Raw genomic sequence first — 26,259 nt, 5'->3', positions numbered from 1 at the left:
GTAACTGATAACTTCTAGCTGTATTAGGACTGGTAGCACATCAACATTGCTCCTCTGTTGTGAAAGGAAAATAGAAACGGCTAAGTCAACCGTATATAAAGGCTTATATTTGCTCTTCAAAAGTTTTTTTTGTTTTGTTTTGTTTTGTTTTCAACATATCTTTGCTGGGGTTGGGCCATAGCTTAATGGATATTTGTTGAATGACTAATTATTGACTTATAGGCTAACAGCCTCCTTTGAAGTAGGCTGAGCAAACAAACCATTAAGTGGAACATGGTGTCTAGGTTACACAGCTCACTCATCTGCTGATCGCTGAGGCACACTGCTGGTTATTACTACCTGAGACTCTGAAAGGAAGCACTAAAAAAATGAAGACAGAGTAATACCAGGAGAGAGAGGAGGTCCAGTTAGACCTAAAGGTGGGCAAGAAGAAGAGGTGAGATCCTCAGTATTGAACAAGTGCAGTGCAGTGCAGCACAAAGGTGATGTCTTAACAGGGGTCTCAGTCAATAATTGTTTGGTTGCAAGAAATAGAAGTATTATAAATTTAGCTCTCAGTAATAATGATGATTTTGTTGGAAGGCTATAAGGAATCTCACTGAATTCAAAGGCAGGGATGACAACCAGACCCGTGAGAGGCTCAAGGTGTACTGGAAAGTTATCAGAGACTCTCCTAGCTTCTGGCCTGTGTTTCTCTGTTTTTTTTTATTTTTTTATTTTAATCATCTCAGCCTATCTCAGTAGGTTTGCTTCATTCTTTTCTCTGCAGACTGGCTTTCTCTGTTCTGCCTTTCCCTCCTCCTCCCTCCCTCCCTCCCTCCTCCCTCCCTCCCTCCCTCCTTTCTTTCTTCCTTTTCCCCTTTCCTTTCCTTTTCCTTTCCTTTCCTTTCCTTCTTTCTTGGCAGAGTTTTGCTCTTGTTGCCCAGGCTGGAGTGCAATGGCACGATCTTGGCTCAGCGAAACCTCTGCTTCGTGGGTTCAAAAGATTCTCTTGCCTCAGCCCCCCGAGGAGCTGGGATTGCAGGCATGCGCTACCATGCCAGACTAATTTTGTATTTTTAGTAGAGACGGGGTTTCTCCATGTTGGTAAGGCTGGTCTCGAACTCCCAACCTCAGGTGATCCACCCGCCTGTGCCTCCCAAAGTGCTGGGATTAGAGGCGTGAGCCACCACACCCGGCTGTTCTGCCTTTTCTAGGTTTAAACTTAGTCACTTAAACCTGGACATCATCTCTCAGGTTATAGGTCCAATACCAAGAATCTTAAGTCCAGAGACCCGGGAGACAGAATCTGATTGGTCAATGGCTAGCCAATGAGGTGCCTCCCCTCAGTCAGGAGTCCATCGCTGTTCCAACAGCTGCAGCCAGGGAGAGGTACATGAATGTGGATAAACATGGCTGCAGGGACCTTTCCTGTGGGTGGTCAGGAAAGGAGGCACTGACTGAGCAGGCAACACATTGGCTAACATGTCTGCTGTGGGAAAAACTGGAATGACTTGGCTGTTGGATGAAATATTCAACCACATGTAGAAAGTGCCCACCATGTATTTTTAAAAATGAATAACTTCTGAAGGTTGGAGTCCAGGTTGCCATAAGGGTCTACATAATACTTGATTTCCAAGGACTTTCCCCCTCGTTTTCCAAGTCTTTGGAGAGCGCAGTTAGTAGAAAATGTTAATGGCCAATTTTAGCAAATGACCATTTTGGTACTCCCAGGCCACTAGGGCTGGCTGGAGCTAATTTTTAGAATGCCCTCTTGATGATCCTGGCAACTTGTTTAATATTGACCTGGAGACACGGCATGGGCCCAGGTCCAAATGTCCGGCTAAGCCTACATTTGCTGTACTTGTGGCCAAGGAAAAGCCGCCCCAATTACTCCATGTGGACTTCTTGTCTCTGAATACTCCGTGAGTTGTCTGGTCTCACTGCAGAACTGCGGGGTGTGGTTGGGCAGGTTGTGCACAACTGTGCTCATGACTCCCCTTAGACTCACACGGGAGCCTTGATTCTACGCTGGTTGCACGGTTTCATTTCTGTGCCTCCAGGTTCTCCCCCTGGACTGTGAGCTCTGGGATGCAAGAGATGCGACTTCCTCTTCTATTGCTTGCCCAAGGGGCTTGTGCAGTCCTGGCCACTCATTTCTCTCCCCTGTTCCCTCTGTCCCTCCGAGGAGACTCTCAGAAAGACCCTGCCACCCATCCTCACACCGGATGTGAATGGAGGTCACTGCAGTCCCTCTCTAGGGCTAAATTTTAGGGCCTCTCTTTCACGATGGCAGAGTCAATGTTGGCATCTCCCAGTGGGCAGGGAGAGTGCTTTCCTGTGGAGTGGGTTGTGCTCAGTTGTGAACTCACACTTAGCTCTGGTAAGACAAGCTCCAAGGCAGAGGCTAGTTTTCTAGGTCTTCCTCATGAACACGTGGTGGCTGCATTAGCTTATCCACAGGGCCCTCCTACTCTAAGCTTCTGGTCCCAATCAGTAAGCGACTGGCCCTTACTAGACCCCCACCTACTGGGTACTTGGCTGATGGACGGAGTCACCATCTCTTTGCTTGGGCACCTGGAGCCCCTGAGCTCCAGGCCCTGCAGGCCTGCAGAGCCCAACCGCAGGGTTTGGCTGATAGCCTGGAACTGCCTCACCATCATTTTTCACTGGCCCCACCCCAAAGGACAGCCTCCCCAAGTAACCTTTTTCAGTTGCTCCAACTTCCCTGGAGTATTGACTTAGCCAGAGAGCACGCTCCCTCTCTAACCTCGGTGTGTTTGCTCAGCGGAGGAGTGGGCATTAGGTCCACTTGACTCCATGAGCACACAGGTTCCTCTGTCTTTACAGGAGCGTCCCACGGAGGGGGTGCCGCGGCGGGCAGGGGGGACTGAGGAGGGAGGCGCAGCTTCCTGTTCTGCTGCCGGTTATCACAGGCTGTTCTAATGCTGCTCAAACAATATTGAGAATAACCCTGGCTCAATAGCACCAGTGTTAGGCTGCAAAGTCAATATTGGCTGAGCAAACACAGCAAATAAGGAGTTGCTATTTGCGTAGCTATGAGTACTTGTGTGCTCCGGCTGCCTCGACAGGGCCCTTGGAAATGAACGGGAAGGAGGAGGGTGTCTGGAGGTGGAGTGGGTTCCTGAGAGGGGCTAGGCCAGGATTTCTCACCTTGGCTTTGTTAACAATTGGGGCCAGATAGTTCTTTGTTGTGGGGGACTATCCTGTGCATTGTAGGATGTTTACCAGCAGCCCTGGCCTCTGCCCTCTAGATGCCAGTAGCACCCCCTCCTGATTGTCCAGAGAAACCAAAATGTCTCTTGACATTGCCAGATGTCCCCTGGGAAAGGACAGAGGGCAAAACCTCCCCATACTGAGACACACTAGGCTGGGTGCAGGACGAGGCTGAGGAGCAGACGGGCTAGAAAAGAGAGAAGGGCTAGGAGGGGCCTACTATTGCCTCTTTGACCCTCCAGCTCTCCAGCTGGGTCTCTCCCCAGTCTCTCGTGAGTGCCAAGAAAAGCCAGGCTCTTTAAGAACTAGATGCAATGTACAAGTGCCTCTTCGATAGAAGAGCCTTTTCAGCTGCTGGCTGGATGTCTGTGGCCACCTCCTTGCCCTTGCCCTGTCTTGGAACTCACTCCTGTTCTCCATCCCGAGAAAGAGAGATGTTGTAGGATGCTCAGATAATTTATGTCTGTCTCTCTCTTGTAGAATTTCTGGCACGTTTTGCCCTGGCCGGTGACCTTCTCGGTCAGACATGCCTATTTATAACAATCTGTCCCTGGCTCTACTTCCTCCCCTTTGCCACAAGGGATTGGCTCGTGCATTCTTGAATGCTGTGAGTGGCCGAGGCTGGGCCTGTGGGAGGGCACAGGGCAGGGAGGGGAGCCAGGCATGCTGGCCAGAGGGCCTCCCTGGGGACAGCCTGCACCCGCTTGGTTCTTCCTCAAGCTCTGCGGGGTCACATCCAGGTTCACCTTTGGTCTGCTGCTGGGAGGGCGATAGAGAAAGTATTTATAGCCTGGTGAAGGCCAGGGTGCCTCAGGGGCTTTCTGTGTCATAGCCACCAGTCCTCACTGCTGGGCCGTAGCTGGAGCAGAACGATGTTCAGAGAGGCTGTGCTGAGGGGGCTCTGGCCACATCTTGATGCCTGGAGACCTCTCCTCCAGGCCAGGCTGCCACGGCTCCCAGGTTGGGGTGAATTAGGAATGAAAAGAATGACACTGGCAATAAATGAGCATTAGGCACTGTTCCTTTTGGAATGTTGATCCTTTTGGTTGTGGTGGGAGCAGAAGGGGAGCCCATTCTTGGGCAGCTGTGATGATGTGGGGGTTGTGATTGTCATACCATTGGCTTTGGCTTCAGAAAGTGGCATCTTGGGAGGAGGGAAAACTCCTGGATCTCCAAATGTTGAGAAGGTAAGAACAGGCAGGCAGAAGAGAACCAGGCGGCCTCGGCATGGTGAAGCGGCTGCAGGAAGGTGGAAAGTTGTGATTTTTTTTCCTTTTTTTCAGAGTTAGCACACACTTTATGCACCAATCTATGTGTCCTCTCCGCTGTTCCCCTTCCCTCCTTCCTTAGAGAGAGGAGGAGAAGATATTTGAGAAACCTACCGCATGCGACTCCCTCCTAAAGGTACTTGTGCAAGAATGTTTCACAGAGCAATGGAAGCCTTTCAAAACTTGTCAGACCCATTGTCTGATTTCTTTAGAGACTTGGCAGGGGGCAGGTTGGCATGATTAGACTCAAGGCCCAAAGACGGAAACATTCCTGAAGCAGCCATCCTGATTGTGGGGTCACCTGGGGAAACAGGGATCCCTCCCTCCAAAGCTGATTCTGCCTTTGGAGTGTCAAGGAGGGGCCTCGGCGCCTGGCCCACCCCAGCCAGAGCTCCCCTGCTGTTGCCTTATCCTGGTGCCCCACTTCCCAGCTCCCTGCAGGTGTATTTTCCTTTCTGCTTGGAAGATGGGTGATGTGGGCTGTGGTTGTGGAGAAACAAGCCTCGGTGTTAGCAGTGGGGATGGGGAGGTCCATCAGCTGGCTTCGGTCTCACCTCTCTGGCATCCTGGGGTCCTGTGTCGGACTTCATTTGAAGAGAGGCTTCTGCTCTTTGAAAAAGAAAAGTTGCAGCTATAGTAGAAAACAATGTGACTTTCAAGCCGGGGGTAACTGAGTTCCCACCCCTGTTCTTTCACTTGCTGGACACATTCACAGAAGGAGATGTCACCCTTCTGAGTGTCGGTTGTCCCACCCGCAACATGGGAAGAGCAACATTCAGCCTCTAGGGCTGAAGCAAGGATAAAACAAGACTGCATGTGTGTGTGGTGACAGTGCCGTGCCCAATGCCATAGACACTCGGGAAATGGAAGCCGTTGATGCCTTTGCCTTCCCCTCTAGATCCTGCTCAGCTTCCTAGGCCAGTCCAGGTTGAGGCCCCACCACGTGGTCCCTTGGGACCTTGCTTCTCAGGCCCCCCCAGTGATCTGTTCCCTCTTTGAGAGAAGGAGAGTGACAGAAAGAACACCTGCAGTGGACTCGAAAGACCTGGCTTGAAGTGCCGACTCAGCAACTTAGTAGCTGTAAGGCATCAGGCCAGGGACTTAACCTCTCTGAACTTTAGTTTCCTCATCTGGATAATGGCCTGATGATACTTTCCTCCGAGGTGCCAGTAAGTCAGGAGAAGGCAGTGCTTCAGAAATGTGGGTCTAGTTATGAAGCCCCCTTTGGGATTTGTTTAAAGTGCGGGTTGCTTATTTTCACTACTCAAAGCTTCTGATGCAGTTGGTCTGGGGTGGAGCCCAGGAATCTGCTTTTTAAATAAGCCATCAGGTGACTGGGATGCAGGCAGCCCACCAAGAAAAAAATACAGAGTGTGTAATCCCAGTGTCCCGGGTGCTCACCAGACAGTGTCTGCAGGGGAGGCCCCCACATAGCACAAACACACCCTATCTGACTCTCCAGCGGCTCAAGCAGGACCACCAGGAAAGTCTTCTCAAATGCCTCTGAGATTCCCCCCAAATGCCGCCTCATGCAGCAGTCACCACATGGGCCTGTCCAGTTCTCTTTCTCCTGCCCTATCTCCCATCTGTCCATGTGCTGTGCACCTAAGGCTGCTTCAGGGGACCTCCCTTGGAAGCTGTTGGTCATACCCAACCTAGAGCACCCTTGTCCGTATTGAGGGCACTTCCTCTGGATGCTTCTGAAGGTTACCACAATGTGAGTATCAGATGGGGATAGGTCTGATGTAGAATATGGGCTGCAGCTCTCTGCAGCTCTGTGTCACTTTTGTCACTGGACACCGAAACTGCACAAAGCATTGCAAGGTGTCTCGTGCTAAGAACTCCTCTTTGCTGGGGCTAAAACTCAGTCTGAGAGCTGGGCAGGACACACACGCCATCTCCTCCTCACAAGATACTGAGTTCTTGATGTGGCAGACATGTTCTGTCATCCTAGAGTCCCGTGGCGTCTTGCAAAGGGGTGGGCACAGAGCAGAAACCTGGTGAGTGCTTTTGGATTGGTTGGTAGCTCTGTGGGAGTGGAGGTAGCTCCGGAGAATGTGCTTTGCCTCTTTTCTCAGCTTCATCCTTTCACATGGATGTAGTTGCTCTGTCATGACCTGAGATCCAGGCTGCCAGTATACCCTCTCATCATCATCCCTGCGATAGTGAATACACCCCTCCATTCATGTAGGGCTTTGGCACCACCTGAATCATGATCTTCCCCACCTTGCAAAGACCTGCCACCATCACAGGGGACTTCAGTGTCCCTGTGAATAACCCATCTGCCATCCATGCCCCACATGCTTCCTAAACCTTTTCAGGCACATTGGCATCACCACCACTCCATGCTTTCACTCACACCCTCAGTTCTACCCTAAATGCTGGGGATTTAGCATTTCCCAAAGGATGGCCTCTCATCAGCACCATTTGGGGAGCTTTAAAATATAGATTTCCAGATCCCAGATCTGTTCAATCAGAAACTCCAGAAATGGGTCCAGAAACTGGATCTGACCTTCTGATGATCAGCCACATCAGCGACCACTGGATTTTGTCATCCTCTGTTGTGGTTCTCTGGAATCCAACCTGACAGTAGCCCACCACCACAATCAATTACCCCTGTGCCTTGTTTTCCCCTTGTCAAGTCATTCAGGCTTTTGACTCTCTCTCTCTCTCTCTTTTTTTCCTGTCCATCAGCTTCCTCCTCTGTTTGTGTGTGCCCCTCATGTAGCCTGGACTAGGTGAGCAACACATACCCTCTTCCCTGGTCCCTGCCTTAGCTGTCTGATAAAACCAGAGGTCAGCCTTCTGCACTCCTGCCCCCAGTTTGCCTCTGATACCCCTGGGATCACTGCTGCATGCATATGCGAGGAGCCTACACTCACTCAGGTTCTTTGGGATACCTGACAATCCTCTCCTGAGTTGTCAGCTCCATCTCCCAATCCCCTCCACAACCATTCCAAGTTTCTACTGCTTTCCTCAGTCTTCCATCCCAGCACCCGCCGCCTTGTGCGCCTACTCTGTGCCCAGCAAGAGATACAGAGCTGAGCAAGTTAGATGTGGGCCCTGTCCTCATGAAGCTTACAGTCCAACGTGGAAGAAAAGACAAGCAATAATGATCAGTGCTCTTGATCATGCGGAAAGACAAGGGCAAGGTCACAGGGAAAGTGAAGCCTGCAGGTGGAAAATGCCTTCAGTAGCCAGCCCCTGCTCCATCTGCACATCTGGGGTCCTGCAGCCACCTGCTCTCCTTCCCTCATTCTTGCTGGAAGAGAGATTTTTCTACTTTACATGGTCACCCCCTCCTCTGTACTTGTGATCCCCCTTTCCCCTGCCAGGAACTTCACAGATTAGACCCCTCCTCAAAGGTTCAATCTCTTCATATCTATTGTTTCATCCCTTTCAGCTCAGTCTCTCTTGCCTTATTGTTATTAGTAATAAGATTAACTGTTTGCTGAAATCAATGCAGGTAAGTCTCAGTGACATTATTCACAAAGAACCAGCCATCAGATGGCCATAGAGGGAGGGATTTAAAAAGGCAGAGAAATGTGAGGCATGGCAGTGGAGGGGGGAAGGGGAATGGGCTGGGCACCTTCCACATGTTTTCTTGTTTAATCCTCACAACTTCATGGGGCGGGTGTGATCATCGTGTTTTGGCTTTGGGAGGTGCAGCCATTTAAGGCTGCAAAACTGCTGTGTCAGTCAGTCAGTTAAAAAAACAACCCATTTCCAGTGTTCCATATGCACAGGGTGTTCATTCAGGAAATTAGAGGCTGGCCCAGCCACCGGAAGGAAGGGCTGGGGGAGCAAGGGTCAGGAAGGCATCACAGAAGGTCAGCATGCAGGCTTCAAAGTGGATATCTCTCCAGGGCTGGCCTGGAAGCAGTATGAAACCTCCAGGAAGCTCGTGCTGACGATGAGCCACAGCTATGGGTGGGAAATGGCAGGCACATGCCCAGAAGAGGCTGCAAACCTCATATCTGCACCAACTGCCTTAGGAGAGGAATGGCCTCTCCTCTCTTTCACCTTCCAAATATCATGTGAGTGTCTCCCTGGCAGGATCCAGCCTGGGGTCCTGTAGAGAACGGGAATCTGGGAACTCCAGGTCCTGGAGGAGACAGTGGACGAGGGCGGTAAGGATTCAAGGTGATGACAGACAGTTCAGCACGAATGCCACTGGGCAAAGCTGGGTCAGAACCCAGATCTGCAGGCTTTAGCCCTCCACTCCATTTCCCAAGCCACGCTGACCCCCTTTGAACTTTCTCTTAAATAACTTTGTTTTTGCTTCACCACTCTGTAGAATTGTCTGAAATTCCTTCAACCATCAATGAATTTGGAAGACAATGGGCCGTTAACTGTGGACTAAACCTTCATGAACTTTCCTTCTTCTCAAATAATATTTCTTGCTTTAGGATCAAACACTCAAGGTATTGGTCTCCAACCTGTGATTTTGAAGCTTTTTAAAAAGAATTCTTTGTTCAAATGTTAAACAGAACCCCACTGTACGCAGTGGGTACTGAAGGTAACTAGCCTCCATGCTGAGCGCCCCTATTCTATCTGCCCTGGGCAGGACTGGGGGACATCAGGTTCTGGAGGACATTAGACAGAGGAGGAAAAGGAGCTTCCTCTCAGCCCAGAAAACATTGGCAAGTTAGAGAATTGTGGGAGTGGAGCATCAAAGAGGAGGCCTTTCTCTATTTCCTCCCATTCTCATATGTGGCTTTTATGGTTCAATGACTGGGCTTTTTTGGAAAGAAATAGGGCCTTGAGGATTAATATCTGGGAATGGAGCTAAACAGAAATCTGTGTCCCTTTGGCTGCAGTTTTCCATGGGCGTCACCATCTTTTCCCAGAGTGGCTTTAGCAGGGGATGCTGGGAGGACTCTGTTAAGAGCAGCATCCTAGGCTGAATGGGGCCTTCCTTAGGGTCCTTGGAGCTCATAGATTTGCTTTGTCTTGCTTCCCTGGTTCTGCAGCCCCCAGGCCAGTATTTGTGTGCTTATGCTTGTGCTTGTGCTTGTGCATGTGCATGTGCGTGTGTGTGTGCATGTGTGTGTGTATATAATTCATTGAAGTGAGAGAGACAATGGATTCTAAATTCTCGGTAAATTGCAAATATTGTGAGATGTGTTAGTACTCTGGGCCAAGACAAATATAATTTTGGATTATTAAGTCTACATGACAAATGAGTGCTTATTAATTTTTATTTATCTTGAGTGAATTAATAGGGACCAGTGATGGGAAAAAAATAATTGTCATTCTACTCATTCATAGAGAATAGCTGATTTGGAGAAAACCTTAAGAAACAGTAGCATAAAATCACAGAATGTTGAAGCTGAAACCTTTATTTGCTCTAATTCAATAAATATGTATTAAGTAACTTCTTGGTTCTGGAAATTCAAAAGCATACAAGAAACTGTTCCAGTCCTCAAGGAGCTCAGAGTTTGGTAGGGGCAACAATAGAAATTTGATCAAAGAATAAAGGTGGTATGAAATTAGGGCAGGCTGTCATTAACTCCTTGTGGGGGTGAAAGAGCCAGAGAAGGCTTTCTAGAGGAGGTTATATCTGAGTTGGGTTTTGTTGTATGAGTAGGAGCTTGGCAGGAGAAAAAGTTGGAGAAAGGCATTCTTGTCAGAAAGAAGAACATAGGCTTGTTAATCCATGAGAGGAGTTCAGAAATCCAGCAGTCTGAAGGTGTAAAGTGGAGGGAGATGAAGAGAGAGGGGTGGGCAGGGAGCAGGTCCTGAAATCTGAGTTGAGGATAGGTCTGGACTTTTCCTCCATGATCAGGAGCTATCAAAGGTGTGAAGCAGGAGAAAGACCAATTTGGTGGACCTATGGGGGATGCACCAGAGGAGGCAAGGCTGGAATCAGGACCCCCTTATGAGGAGGTTGCAGTGGATGGGGATAGAAGCCAGGCAGAGCTAATGAAAAGGGAGAAAGTGGATGGATTATATCAGTTTCCTTTTTGCTACTGCAACCAGTTTTAAACTTAAAGCAAAACAACTTAATTTTCTTACAATTCTGGAGACCAGAAGTTCAAAATCAATCTGCTGGGCTAAAGCCAAGGTGTCAGTCTGGCTGGTTCCTTTTGGAGGCTCTAGGGTAGACGCTATTCCCAGATTGCCTTTTCCAGCTTCTAGAGGCCACCTGCATGTCTTGGCTCATGGCCTCTTCTGTCATCCTCGATCCGCATTATTCCAGTCTCAGCTACCATCATCACATCACCTTCTGTCTGACTCTGACCTTCCTGCATCCCTCCTATAAGGACTGTTGTGGATATTCAGAGCCCAGCTGGAAAATCTCCTCATCTCAAGGTTCTTAATCACGTTGGCAAATTTCTCTTTGCCATGTGAGTTAACATTCACAGGTCCTAGGGGTTAGGATGTGGACATATTCGGAAGGCCATTATTTAGCCTAGCACCTGGATGCAAAGGACTTTGGGAACTGTAGCCAATACAATTTGGTAACTGACTAGGGAGAATGGAGGTGATAATGGGAGAGAAAACCCTTGCGGATACTGGTTTGGGCGGCAAGTGAATGGTGGTGCCACCAACTAAGAGAAAGAAGGAGGAAGAGCAGAGTTGGAGAGGAAGTGTAGCGGGAGGTGTGGAATAACGTGCTTAGTTTTGAACACGGTGAACTTGAGATGTCCAGTAGGTCATCAGATACGTGGAATTCAGGGGAGAGGTCTGGGTGAGAAAGAAATCTGAGTCAGTCATGTGCGGTTGGTAATCGAAACTGGGGTGTGGGTAATGGTAACTCAGGGAGTGTCCAGAAAAGAAGTTTTGGAACTTTATGGTACATCAGAATAGCCTTGGCATAGAGTTGGCAGGTTTAGCAAATAAAAGTACAGGAGGCCCTGTACAATTTGAATTTCAGATAAACAACAAATAATTTTTTAGTATGTCTCACATATGGCACGCACCTCACTTGCCCTGCCTCTCCTTTTTTATCTGAAATTCAGATTTAACTGGGCATCCTGCTTTTTGCCTGGTGACTCTACCTTGGGAGCATGTTAAAAGTAAGGCACCTTTGTGGGCTGCGTTCCCAGGATTCTGGTTCAGTTGGTCTACGGGGAGGCTGTATTTTAACACACTCTCCAGGAGACTCTCAGGCAGTTAGACCTGTGAGACACTGAAGGAGAGTGAGGAAGAAAGAGGGCTTGGGAGCAGACCCCAAGAACCTCAGCACTGAAGGGCAAGGGAAGGAAGAAGCCAGCGCACCGGCCTGAGAAAGACCAGACAGAGCAGCAGGAGGAAAACCAGCCCTGGTGGCCTCATGCAGGTGCTTTGAGGACGAGCATCAGTGCAGCAAGAAGCTGTAAGAGGCCATGAGTTAAAATGTGGAGTCAGTGGTGACTGGCAGATTCGTGGAGACTCCACAGCATTCTTGTTCATTGGAGTTCTCCTCCAGTCTGGGCTGTACCCAGGACACGGTGATCATGCCTATATCTCTCTGCCTGTCTGCCTCTCTGCCTGAGGGCTTTCCCCAGCACAGCTTGGCTGCAGGCAGGCACGACCTGAAAATTCAGGAGTGCAAATGCCCCAGGACAACCCTCACCAGTGGGGCATGCAAGCTGGTGGACCACTGGCCCAGCCTGCCAGCTCCAAGAGCTCAGTCCGCTCAGTTTCTCAGAGGGGACTCAGAGGGATTGAGCCTCTGTTGCCCACAATGGTGTCCTTCTTCTTAATCACACTTGGTTAGCTTCTCTCCCTTCCCTCTCTCACTCTGTCCCTGTCCCTCCGATTCTCATTCTCTGGAATCACTTCCAGAGATTATACTACATGCACCCAGGACCTTGTCTCAGGGTCTGCTTCTGGGAGGACCAAAACCAGGACCTTGGAGATGTCCGCTCCCATGGAGTCATAGGGAAGAGCTGAGGGCAGCAGGCAGAGGGGTGGGAGGGGGCGATGGTCCCCAGAAGGAGCCATGAGGCAGGGAAAGGCTGTCGTCAGTGAACCCCAGCCTGCCTGTGTGCACCTCTCCTTGGGAGCCTGCATTCCCCAGTGCTTACCTCATGACCCTGGTTCCCTGAGACACCTCTGCAGAACCTCCTTCTAGGATCTCTGGACCCTGGTGGACCATTTCACTGGGACTCTGCCCTCTTCAGCCATGCTAATGAGGGCATGTATCTATCCCCCTTCTCCTGCTTTGCAGCTGATGATGTTCTTCCATTTCAAAATAGGCCTTCAATATCTTAGAGAAGGAAGGAGATGAAGCTTTCCTGAGCACTGCTTTGTATACAACTCTGCTATCTCATTTAATCCTCACAACACCATAGACAGTGATTTTTCCCATCTTTCCAGTGAGGACACTGGGGCTCAGGGGAGTTAAGTCACCCTCTAAAGTCACCCATGCCGTAAGTGTTGGAGCTTGGACGCTGGTCTGCTGCCTTGCCAGGCTGCCTACATGCGACAGGTATCTGAGGATGACACCCACACTCAACCAAGCCCTTTCCCTGTCCAGGCCGGTGATCACATTTTCTTTAGATGACACTTCAAGGGGCACAGCTCCTGAACTCTCACCTCTCGGGTGACATTCTTGGTCTGCCTTCACAGTGAAATATAGCACCCAGGGCTGGTAGCTTTCCAAAAGAGCCCTGTGCCAGTTACCTCTGCTGACCTGAACATTACACCTCCATCTCTGACCCCAGGATCGCATTAGCTTTTGAAACAGCCGCAGTCCTTACATGGGCTCATATGAAGCTTTGGGGTTACCTAAAACCCCCGGGTCTTTTTCACATGGCCTGTTGCCAAGCCAGGCTGCTCCTGGGGCAGTTCATCATTTTGATCCCAAATTGATTTGTTAGGACTGTGGTTTTCATGGTTTGGGCTAACATTACAACAAAAAGAAATGCAATAGGTGTTGATTTCCCTATACGGCCAATGACTGGCCATTAATGAATTCATATTTGTGTGCCTCATATTTCCAAGTAGATTTTCTGTTCCTTGAGGGCAGAGGGCATGCTTTCCCTCTTCCGCATTGCCTACAGGGTCTGGCACAAAGGTCTGCAAACAGTATGTCTTCCGCAAGCACTCTTATTGCCTGATTGAGGAAAAACACCCTCAATCCCTCAATCCTGCCCTCCTCAGCCTCAGCTTCAGCTCTTGTCAGCACCACTCTCCGCAGCTGACTGTACTACACGGAGCACCCCCATCTGGAATGCTCCCGTAGAGTGGCTTCTTACAATAGTGGTGGCAGGCAAGATGGCAGACTGAAGAAAAGAGTACTGGCCCTGGATCCGAGATACCTGGGTCTGAATCAGCTCTCGCATGTGACCGTGTGCTGTTCCCTCATTTGTAAAATAGAGACAATGAAAATAGGTTAACGTATTGAATGCATACTGTAAAATGTGCTCCATGCTTTTTGCCCGTAATCTCAACCCGGTGAATTAGGGATAATAAATATTTCCATTTTTTAGATGAAAAAATCTGAAATTCAGAATAGTTAATTTGCTTGCTCAGGGTCACAAAAGTAAAGCGTGCAGAGCTGGCGTTTGAACCCATGCTCTCTGCTCCACCCTTAGCCATTGGGCGTAATAAATATGTCACCTCCTAGATTATTGCACAAGAGAATGGCAACTCGCTGGTAAAGTGTCCATCACCATGCCTGGCACACAGTAAGTACTCAGTAAGTGCTATCTCTCTCCCCAGCTGCCTCTCCACCTTTAATTTTTCCCTCGCCTCAGGGCAGAGCTAGGACGGAAAGGTGGAAGTAGAGGAGATTCACTTTCAATATGGTCATGGGAGCAACTCCTGACAGTTTTGAGTCCTCAGAGAGAGATCTCTGTTCTTGGAACAGGAGAGCAGAGCCTGGCTGGTCAGCTGTTGGTGGCGGAGCCACTGTCTCAGTCTGGAGGAAGGAGGAGTCATCATGTGGGGGGGTGGCTGGGGACCCGTGGGCCTTTGAGAAAGAATTCCTTAGTTAACAGGGCCATCCTGACCCCTCTCACTCTTGTCTGTCACACATGATCTATCACCACGTGGTGTTGATCCCACCCCACCTGCCCTGGCATCCTTCTACCTGCTTCTCTCCAGGCCACCAGCAACTCTCCTGTTGAACCTGGCATTGGCCATCTGAGTGTGTGACCTCTCTCGATTGTCTATCCACACAGCACTCTGTAGGTCTTCCCAAAATACAATGTGCTCATACCTCGCCCCAGCCCAGGACCCTCAGAGCCTTTCTGTCTGTAGGAAAAGGTGCTAAGAGACCTTCAGAGGTCTCTCTGCCAGTCACCCAGGCCCTCTCAGGGCCCCCAAAGCCTCTGGCAGGCCTTTTATATGTGCCTTTCCCTCAGCCCGGGACCTTCTCTGTCCTCTCTCTCTGCTAACTTTGTCTTCCCCTTCCAAGCCTGTGCATTGCCATTTCCTTGAAGCTGTCTTTGATCACCCCTTTTCCTCCATCCTCACCCCAGGTGACAGTGTGAGTCTCCTTCATCAAAGCCCCCACCTCTAGGATCTAGAATTGAGCCATGCAGTACAAGCTTTTCTTGAGTCCTCCAGGTGCCAAGAAGACTTGGCCAGACCACGCGGATGCAGAGATAAATGAGCCATGTTCCTGGGCCTGGAGGAGCTCTTGAGAACAGCATGGAGTGATGTGTTGGCCAAGTTAAGCTCAGGTGCTCTGGGGAAAACTACATAAGGAACACAGATAATCCAGACTGAGGGAGTCAGGGAGGGGCTTCCTGGTGGAACAAGTGATTAAATAGAGCTTTGAGGTCTCAGTGGGGGATAGGATGTCAAGAAGGGAAAGAAGTTTGTGCTCAGCTGGAGCCCTGAGTGAGTAAGCCATGCCGGGCACTGCAGAATGCCTGAGCCGAGGCTGCACAACCCTTGCTGATGGGTGCCGCAACGGGTGAGTGGGAAGGAGTCTCCTTGGAGGCCTCCCAGGTCTCTGGAAAGGCAGCAGTGGGGGATGCACAGGAGGACTAGGTATGGAGGGACAAGAGGTTAAAGAGGTTGATCAGGAACCTGCTTGATTTAGAGTCCTTGTGGGATCCCTGAGTGGAAATTCCTTAGTGGGAAGGGCATCCGAAGTAGAGGGAATAGCATGAAAAGGCCAAGAGGCCAGACTGAAAGGGCCATAGATAGTGGGACAATGAGCACACCTGGCTGGAGTGTGGAGAAAGGGGAGGGAGGGACTGGTCAGCTGGAGGAGGTTCCCAAGGTTACTGTACCTGAAAGTCAGTCATGGGCCAGACGCTGTGCTAAGTGCTTTTTTAAACATTACTTTTTATCTTCCTGACAAACCTGCAGCAGCCTCATTTTACAGATGAGAGCATTGAGGCTCAGAATGGATAAAAGACTTGCTCAAGGCCGTGTAGCACTAGCAAGAGCCTTGCACAATAGGTGCTCAATATATATGTCCGAATGGGCTGACTGACTGCATGAATGAATCAATGAATCAATGAATCAATGAATGAATAATAGAATTCAAGCTCAAGCACGCCTGGCTTTCAGCTTGAGCTCTGTCCTGTCCTATACCTTGTTGCCTGAATTCTCTCCACCTCAAAAACAATAACTATCATTCTAATGGTAAGAAGGGTGAATAACATAGCTTCCCCCTGAGCCTGAAGTGGTCGTGGCTTTGAGCAAAGCCCTCACATTCCTCCAAGCCAGGAGCTCATGACCACATGCTTCCCCCCTTCCGGAATCTTCCCTAACTCCTCCTGGGGCAGCTCCATGCCAGCTGCCCTTTTGAAAGCCACTGTTTGCTTTCCCTGCCTCCAGTTTTATCATTTTCTCCAGGAAAATATTTGCCTTCCCATTATTTTAATCATGCCTCACGGGTCCAGCAGGGAGGCCTTGCAGAAGAATAAGCCCTGTTTCCTGTTTGCTGTACTGGGAAGACAAACAGGTTTGTTTGACTTACCTGCGTTTTCCCAGTAGGTGGACCCCTTGGAGCAAACACAGACTAGACCTTGGGCTTCCTGCCCCTTGGACCTGGAGTTGACTTGACTGGGGAGCATTTAAAATGGAAAGTGTTTCCCTTAAGCCAAGCTGGGGTGGATTGAGCTATTCTCTTTTGTTTATCACAGAGCATGGATTTCTCTTATCATGCACAGTGCCTGAACTGGAAGTGAGCTTCTCTTGAGTCCAGGAAACATTCAGTCTTCCTCAAATAGCAACCGGGCCCTGTAATATTTGAATGGATTTATCTAAGAGTGAGACTTCAAGATGAAAATATTCTAGAGATTAGGGGTGGGATTAAGTAGGGGGCTATGACCAGGGAGAAACTTGAAATTATTGGGGTAAAAATGACCCCGATTTTTGAAGCCAGACAGATCTGGTTCAAATTCAATTACAGGTGAACTACTTTTGTGTGTGTGTGTTTCTAAGGATAGAGCTGTTGCTTCATTCATTCTGTGAATGTTTAGTGAGCACTTCCCAGGTGTCATCCCTATTTTAAGTGTTGTGATGCACCGGTGAACAAAACAAGTAATAATTTCTGCCCTTTGAAGTTTACAATCCAGTGGGAAAAAAACAGGCAAACATAAGACATAAGAAAAACAGGCAGCAAGTTAGAAAGGGATCAAAAAAAGTGGAAGAGGGCCAGGTGCGGTGGTTCAAGCCTGTAATCCCAGCACTTTGGGAGGTAAAATTGGGTGGATCACCTGAAGTCAAGAGTTCAAGACCAGCCTGGCTAACATGGTGAAACCCTGTCTCTATTAAAAATATAAAAAATAGCCAGGCATGGTGGCAGGCACCTGTAATCCTAGCTACTCCGGAGGCTGAGGCACAAGAATCTCTCGAACCCAGGAGCCGGAGGTTGTAGTGAGCTGAGATCACGCCATTGCACTCCAACCTGGGTGACAGAGTGAGACCCAGTCTCAAAAAAAAAAAAAAAAAAAAAAAGGTGGAACAGGTTTAGTGTAATTGGGAAGGTGGTGTTGGTGGGTGAGGGTGCAGTATAAATGGGCTGGTCAGGGTAGGCCTCTTGAAGAAGGTGATATTTGAATAACAACTTGAAGGAGGGAAAGTACTTAATTCCAGACATGTCTGATTCCAAAGCCCAAGCTCTTAAGCCTACACCACCTCTCTCCCAGTTGAATACCAGCAGAAACCTGGACACATGGTAGTACTTGGTAAGTATTAGTGCTTACCCCATCCATCTTCCTTTTAGAGTCTCTTGGGCATGCATCAACTGGGGAAACAGGCAAGAGGGTGGTGGGTGGGGATCCCAGCAGGGCACCATTGCCAGAGCAATGTGTGGGCACAAAGTAGGGATCCTGGGGAGCAGGCAGTCACCAAGATGCCCATGACTGCTCTTACGGTTGGAGTTCGTTCAGGCTGGGGAGTAGAGTTAGGGTGGAGAGGGCTAGAACAGTTAGGGAAGGTAAGGCTCATCCATTGATGCTCACTGCACACCCTAACTTTGCCCTGCAGAGAAATGCACTACACAAACATTTGTTGAGGGCCTACTAGGAACCAGGTGCTTCCCCATCCATGTCATTCTCCCAACTGTCCTCTGAAGCAGGCAATAGCATCTCCATTTCACAGTTAGAGAAACTGAGGCTCAAAGGTTGTAAAGCTTATGTGTTGCTATCTGGCTTGGATATAGCTTTGGATCTGTCTGATTTTATAGACCAGGTAATTTTTACTTTATAATCATGATCAATTTCTGATCGAACAGAAAATCTATCTGAACAGCCGCCAATGTCAGTATCATCCTCAACCTCACCATCAACGTTACCAACATCACCATCACCATTAACATCACGATCACCATCACGGTCACCATCACAATCACCATTATCACCATCACTGTCACCATCACCATCATTGTCACCATCACCAACATCACCATCAGCCTCTCAATGGCTGTGTGATTACAGGCAGCAGGGCATGTCAGATCATCTCTCTCAGATTCAGCTTCCTTATCTATGAAATGAGTATAAGTATATCTACCCCAGAGGTTAGGAGAGGTGCTGAAGTACGTCTCCTATTTCCTCCACTCCACCAAAACTGCTCTTTTCAAAATCATCAATGACCTCTATAATTGTCATCATACTCGCCCTCCAAGAGCATTCAGTGCCTCTGACCACTTCCTCCTCTTGGCTTTGTGATAGTTGCTTCTGATTTCCCTTCCAGCTCACTGATCCCCACCCTCCCTTGCTAGCTCTGTCTCATCTACTAGATCCCTAAATTTTTTAGTCTTACAGAGCTTTCTTCAAACAGGCTCTCTAACTGCTTCCTCCCTAGTCCAACCAACTATCTATCGTGCTTCCCTTGAAATACTACAGAAACTCGACATCACTAGGGCATGGTCAGGGAAGCGGCCCTTACAGTGGGCCATGGAGCACCCCCTGGGGAAGAAGGGTCCCTTCCTGGCTCATCTGGAACTAACAGCACTCTCTTCAAGGAGGAGATACTGGGTCAATCCTGAGCAGAATTTTTCGCAGGTAGTTTGTGAAGTCTCCACCTCCTGAATCTGCATCCCTTTCAGCTTTCTGTTGCCTGCTGGGTCTGTACTATCTCAGGTGATCAGAGCCCTCAGAATCTTCCCACCCTAAACATGTTCACACTGAGATGTCAGGGACAGTGGCCCACACTTAGTTTCTATTTAGCAGAGAACTAACAGTGTGCTATAGAGAGATCTCCAGTTAATGGGTGGGAACATTTGCAGAATGCTTTCCTGAAAACTGAAATAGCACCCCTTTGGGGGCTACTGTTTCTGCCTCCACATTGGGGGGTCTGTTCTGAGACAGATGGTCCCCTGTTGGGCTGTTCTCACACACACGAGCAGAGGAATTCTTTTAGGTCCTCTTGGCCTCGGGAGCATTTTGAATCAGATGCCAGGAGAAACAGATTGCCTACCCCTTATTCTGGGGGCTGTGGGTGGATGGCTTTGAGAGGAGATCTCTTCCAAGAATGTGTTTTCCCTTACATCTTCAGGATGCCATGCACTTCCCGCTCTGCTCTTTTGAGGCTGGCATAAGCATGAGAGTTGCTTGGGGAGGAACGTCTGTACCGCCTCTGCCCCACTGCTCAGGAGCAATGGCGGGTGAGTGAGTCACTTTTGGCATCCTCCTTTGTTCCCTGTGCGTAGGGCTACCCAGTTGGTAACACTACAATCTGCTCTCCACCGCCAGCTTAACATTCCTAAAATAGCTCAGTGTGATTGGGCCATTCCGTTGCTCAAGAACTATCCAGATTCTTCCACTGCCCGTAGAATGAAGTCCCAGGCTTTCGTCTCACATTTGAGGTTGCTACCATCTGGCCTTCATTTACTTTTCTAACCATGCCCCTCATTCCTTCTCTACCCAAGGTCTTCCCTCCAGACAGTCAGGTCTACTCTTCTTTCCCAGAATGCCTGGCCTCCTGCCTGCATCCACACCGTTCTCTTGGTTAAAATGTTATCCCCTCCTTGTTGCCTGTATAAACTTCTTCCTGTTCTTCCAAACAGGTTTGAGGCCAACCTTGCAAAGGCCTCCTCTCCTTGGATGTCTTCCTTGATCCCTCCTTTCATTTGCCTCCTGATTCCATGTGACCACACAGAGGCCCTCTTGTGACTACTTACCTAGGTGTGGGCAGGGAGTGGAAGAACCACAAGGGACAGTACCCAGGGCTATTACCACCCACAGGTACTCCCAGCAGCAGGAGAGCTATTACCACTTCTAGGCCTGAAGAAGCGAGGGTAGGAAACTGTTAACAAAACCTGGAAGGAGGAAGGCCTGCAGAGAAGACCACAGGGCTGTGACCTTCCACAGAGACGTAGTCAGCCTGGGGAGAGCTCTTCGGTGAGTCAGGACAATAAGCACCCCTTGGCTAAGACCAACTGGAAGCCAGAGCACAAGGGAGACCCTTAGAAAGTCTCTGCAGGGGCTGGGCGCAGTGGCTCATGCCTATAATCCCAGCACTTTGGGAGGCTGAGGTGGGCGGATCACAAAGTCAGGAGTTCGAGACCAGCCTGGCCAATATGGTGAAACCTTGTCTCTACTAAAGATACAAAAATTAGCCGGGAGTGGTGGCGGGTGCCTGTAGTCCCAGCTACTCAGGAGGCTGAGGCAGGAGAATTGCTTGAACCTGAGAGGCAGAGGTTGCAATGAGCCGAGATCACACCATTGTACTCCAAGGCTGGTAACAGAGCAAGACTCTATCTCAAAAAAAAAAAAAAAAAAGAAAGTCTCTGCAGGTCAGCCTGCCTGTGTGGGCAGAGGAGTAAAGGAGTGTGGAAAGGAATCTGAAGGGATGTAAAGAGGAAGGGGATTCTAGCTTTTACCTTAGATGTCAGATGGGTACATTGCAAAGACTTTGAATGTGACAAGTAGAAAGATTTCATAGGCTCAAGCTGTTCAACATCATTTCCCACATAAGAGAGTGGAAGCCCAGAGGGTGTCCATGCTGATCTGAGACCACACAATAAGGTAGCGTCAGAGATGAGACAGGAGGAAGTGTGAACCCCCCAGTTCATTAGTCAATTGTTTCTTTGGAACAGAGCATCTGATAAGTTACACAATAAGAATCTGAGTTTTAGTCTTACTGGTCATGCTGGCTGTGTTTGGTAACTGGTGAGATGGCCTGATGGGAGTCTGTTTGCAAGTGGTGGCTGACAGTCCTCCATGGAAGAGGTGCATCCTGAAGGGGGAAGCCATGGACAATGATTTTACCCAGTGGTATGTGGATTGACATTATGGACATAGCACGGCAGTTGTTTGTTTGTTTTTAGACAGGGTCTCGCTCTATTTCCTAGGCTGGAATGCAGTGGTGCAATCACAGCTCACTGCAGCCTCGACATCCCAGGCTCAAGCAATCCTCCCACTTTAACCTCCCAAGCGGCTGGGACTACAGGCACGTACCACCATATCTGGCTAATATCTTTAAAAATTTTTTTTTTTTTTTGTAGACACAACGTATTGCTATGTTTCCAGGTCTGGTCTCAAACTCCTGACCTCAGGTGATCCACCCGCCTCAGCCTCCCAAAGTGCTGGGATTACAGGTGTGAGCCACTGCGCCCAGCTGGCAGTTGCTTTTCAAGTCTCTTGTCCACCTGGGTTCCTGGACACCATTTGAATGCTCTCCCACGGAGATCAGAGTGTGTGTGTGTGTGTGTGTGTGTTTGCGTGCGCGCGTGTGTCTGTGTGTGTGTGTTTTAAGGGGAGGAATCTACAGTAGAATCTGAAAGAGCTCTTTCACTCATCTCTGAGTCACACTGAACTCTAAGCAGCACTGCTGTGGATTCCCCATAAGGGAGCATAACAGAGCTCTCCCACACCGCACTGCATTTATTATTATCATTATTTTTTGAGATGGAGTCTCACTCTGTCGCTCGGGCTGGAGTGCAGTGGCACAATCTCGGCTCACTGCAACCTCTACCTCCCAGGTTCAAGTGGTTCTCCTGCCTCAGCCTCCTGAGCAGCTGGGACTACAGGCGCCCACAACCATGCCCGGCTAATTTTTGTATTTTAATAGAGACAGGGTTTCACCATGTTGGCCAGGCTGGTCTCCAACTCCTGACCTCCGGTGATCTGCCCACCTCAGTCTCCCAAAGTGTTGGGATTACAGGTGTGAGCCACCGTGCCCGGCACTCTGCTTTGCTTTAATTCTCTTTCACCCGATTTCCTTCTACTCTTTTTTTTTTTAATTGAAGCAGTTGTGCAATTTTTTACAATGTTCAGACACTGATACTTATGACTCCTTACATCTCAGATCAAGCCGTGGGAAGGCCCGGGCAGGGAGTATGATATCCAATGGTCTGTGGAAGGAATGCACTCAGGGAAGTCAAATAAATGGTCTAAATTCCCACAGCTGGAAAGGGATGACCAAACAGTAGGCTTGACTCTGAAGACCATGCGATTTTGATTTTACCATATTGGGACTCTCTCCCTCTGCCAGCAGTTCCTTTTTCTGAGTCTTTTCCTATTCTTTTCTCTCTCATCTCTCAACCCTTCCCTTCTTCACCTCCATCTTCCCCCATCCTCTCAATCTCTCTCTTTCTCCTTTATCCCTCTCCTTACTCTTCTGAAAAGCCACAGCTTCTCTCTGTTCTAATATGCCTAAGACATCGTCCCAGGAACTTTCTTATGTGCTTCTTGACACCCAGAGTGACTATACACAGGTATATTTGTAGGGAGAGCCTCTGCCTCCATGGGAAGAGAAGCTAACTGATTGACTTTCTGCTACTTGTACCAGCCAAGGGGCTATTTGCAGACAGTACATAAAAATGACAAAGCACCATAAGATATTGAGCAATCTTTCCTTGCATCAATTAGATTCTGGCATCTGCTTACTGTTTAATTATCTTTTGACTGAGGAAATGGAAAAGTTGACAAATAGTTTAACCCAACAAAATTCAGGTTCCTTGTTTTTCCCCCTTTGTGAGCATGTTTTTAGAACACCGATCTGCCAACATCTCCTAGTTTCTCTGGGGCACTGGCAAAAAATACAGACAAATATTTATGTTCCATGAATTCAAGATGGTTTTCATATTGTTTTCATGTTTAACTGATTTCAAATGAACGACAATGGCTCTTAATGTGGTTACAAGAATTTGCCATTAATTTTCACTTGAAATTGGATGCAGCCGGTATACATGCCTACACCGTATTCTAGTTCTTAACGATTTGTCTTCCAAAAATACAGGCTGCTTCCCACTGGCTGATTGGCACAGCAGCTTAGTGAGGGCATCAATCTCCTATTACATGTTAACAAAAATTAAATTGAGAATATCACCCTATTTCAGAGTGCTTTGCATGTAGCATTTGAGGCAGGTGGCTGGGACATTGAATGAAAAGTCTGGTGGAGGCAGGTTCAGCATGCCACACTTTCCTGGTCGTGAAGATGCCAGCTCCAGCTCCAAGCAGGTGACAAGGCTGGGTGGTCAGGGGACATGGGAGTGGGGTTCGAGATCTCAGAGCATTTTTAAAAACTTCCGTTGTCTTTCTAGCTTGGATTTTGGGAGCACCAGGGTAATGTTCTAAACTTCTTTGTGAGGTTTAAAGTCTTCCCTCCCTTGTTCTAAAATGTTGAAGTGGGTGGTGGAACAGAGAGGTGACATGAAGATGAGAGCTAGGCCAGAGGAATAGGATTCTTCATCTTTGGGGACGTCATTTAATTTTGGAAACGCTCAGTTTCTGTTTAGTCAGTGTAACCATATAATTTGTTGAACACTTTTGAAGGGGTGAATGTTAAATTGGGTAACATGTTGGGAAAATGGGCTTAAACTGGAGATAAGGTCGACCTATGAATAAAGAAGAGATTAGGCCACATAGTGGGGGTCAGGGGTGGTAAGTAGGTTTCATACCCATGGTAATTACAAAAGAGTAATCAGGCTTTCTGGACTGCATTGTGGAGGGGATGGTGCAACTGCTCTTAAACACCATGGAAGAGTTTCCTGATTGATTAGTAATGTCTGCTCTGGTCTCTGGAAAGGATGGCTGCACCCTTGCAGGTATTCACCATTCCTGGATTGGGTGTCTTCAAGAGCCTTTTCAATTCTATTTTTGTAATAAGAATAACTGAGAAGTGAATGAAGCTAACCTTCTTACTTAAATGCACTGGAGGTTGAGACCTGGAAAGCCAGACTGAGAGGCCTATGGCAGTGCCCTTCCAGCTGAATGTGTACACTTCAAAATTGTCAAAATGCAGATTCTGAATCAGAGGTCTGGGCTAAGGCCCAATAGCCTCAATTTCTGTTGAGTTCCCAGGTGATACCAATGCTGCTGGTCTGCGGGTCATACTTTGAGCAACAGAGACCCAAGGCAGCATCCTGAACCTGGGCCAATGCCCCTTCACTGCAGGCTCAAAGCCTGCAGAAGAACCTGTATATATGCTACTTTCCAAAGATTTTTTTTCTGCAGGTCATTTAAGTGATTCCTCCAGACAGCCTTTTAATGTTTGATAGATTATTTCCCGTCCCCATCACCCATTTTTTTTTTTTTTCCTAAATGTGCTTTTCAGGTGCAGCAGGTTTAAGTGCCTAGCCCAAGGGCTATAAATGGCAGGGTTGGGACTCACATTTAAGACCTTGCCCTTCCCCAGGTGGCCCTTTGAGCACCTAAGTGGCAGGCCTAATTCTAGAGGTAATGTTGTGAGTGCCCTCAGCTCAAATGGAGCAGCTTTTGGAGCAGTGCCAAGGGATTGTACTGATGCTAAAGATGCCTTCAGATCATGTCAGAAGCCTAAGCTTGCCTTGTGACCCCCAGCGCCACCATTTCAGTCAGTCATTAAGGCAGGCAGACAACATCTTACAGTCCTGGGTTCATAGGAGCCTTCTTTGTTCTTATGAGGGTTTTAGAGCCAGATAGACCTGGATCAGAATCTTTCCATGTCATTTGACCTTGAGCAAGTTACTTAATCTCCCCAAATTAAAGTCCCTTCACCTGTAAAAAGGCACATTCTTGCTGGGTGCGGTGGCTCACGCCTGTAATCCCAGCACTTTGGGAGGCTGAGGTGGGCAGATCATGAGATCAGGAGTTTTAGACCAGCCTGATCAACATGGTGAAACCCCCTCTCTACTACTAAAAATGCGACAATTAGCTGGGTGTGGTGGTGACACCTGTAATCCCAGCTACTCAGGAGGCGGAGGCAGGAGAATTACTTGAACTCAGGAGGTGGAGGTTGCAGGGACCTGAGATTGCACCACTGCACTCCAGCCTCAGCGACAGAGGGAGACTCCATCTCAAAAACAAACAAACAAACAAGAAGCACATTCTTGCCTTTCAGCGTTGTTCGGAAGATGAAAATAAACAATGTAGTAAAATGCATGGCACAGCGCATAGCAAAGACGGAACATTTCGTTTCTCCCCTTTGCCCTTCAGAAGAACTGTAATGCCTTACTGTTGCTATTCACTGTACAAATACAGTGTAACTATCTTACATTTTTCTTGGCACAGTGGTGTACTCCACAATAATGGGTTCAACCTTTATGTAGTGCCTTCCCTGTATACAATAAAATAGAAAACTGTATTTCATTACCAAATACCATTCTTTCATTATATAACACACAAATAACTATTTAAACAAACTTCAGAACTTACACTCTAAAACATATCAGCACCAAAAGCTATGCAGGCAACACAGACATATTTGAAAATTAGAAGCAAACTTAAAATGTCTCCGTTGTGATTTGGCATTTTTAGCAAAATCACCGATCAGTTTCGCAAAATCACCGATCAGTTTCGCAACTTCTGCTGCCTTGTTTCTGCAGCGAGTGGTGTTAATTCTGTTCAACGTTGTTGTCACAGAGTGTTCCTTAAATAGTTTTTAATTGGTTTTAATTTGGAGAAAAAATGTTATGCTGAAGATACAGGGGCAGGAATTGTCAAAAATAAAAGTAACAGATAACATTCTATGGAAAAACTTGGAGACATGCTGTGTCATTGTATACTCTGTTAGCAAATGTATGGATGCTTTTAATTTTGTCAGTTTCACATGTTAATGATTTTCACAGAGCAGTAAGTTAATTGGTAGTGCTTCCAATGGATCCCTGGAATCTTTCGTTTTCACCTCCTGTGCGTTCTTCACAGTGGACTTTTCATCCACATGAATTAATTAGGATAGTGGAAAAAAATGCAATCAAGTCAGCAGTTGTATTTAACCCTGAAATCTTAGGCCTATTTAGGTAATCAATGTTATCAATTATTCATGAAAAAAGGTAAGCAAATATAAAATCCTTCTTTTAAAAAAATCTGCTGGAGCTCAAAGTACTGCCATCCTGATACTCAGCAAATCAACAGGTGGAGGCAGATGATGTAAATGATGCAAAAATCTTTTCATTATTATAGTATCTTGGCAAAATTTTAGTCAAAGCAGTCTCTTTTTTTTAATGTGGAAA

At 48.0% G+C, this 26,259-nt stretch overlaps 1 long non-coding RNA gene across 1 annotated transcript; it reads left to right on the top strand.

Annotated features, from left to right (window-relative positions):
- Positions 1-257: 257 nt before the first annotated feature.
- LOC108514686 (uncharacterized) lies at positions 258-25,106 on the top strand. The gene is made up of 3 exons (XR_001881298.1): positions 258-436; positions 1,366-1,371; positions 23,167-25,106. It is a non-coding gene; the product is annotated as an uncharacterized LOC108514686 (long non-coding RNA).
- The last annotated feature ends 1,153 nt before the right edge of the window (positions 25,107-26,259 follow it).

This window comes from Rhinopithecus bieti, unplaced genomic scaffold, assembly GCF_001698545.2.
Source record: "Rhinopithecus bieti isolate Rb0 unplaced genomic scaffold, ASM169854v2 scaffold_31548, whole genome shotgun sequence".
NCBI lineage: Eukaryota > Metazoa > Chordata > Mammalia > Primates > Cercopithecidae > Rhinopithecus > Rhinopithecus bieti.
This window is presented reverse-complemented; position numbering and strand designations above follow the sequence as displayed.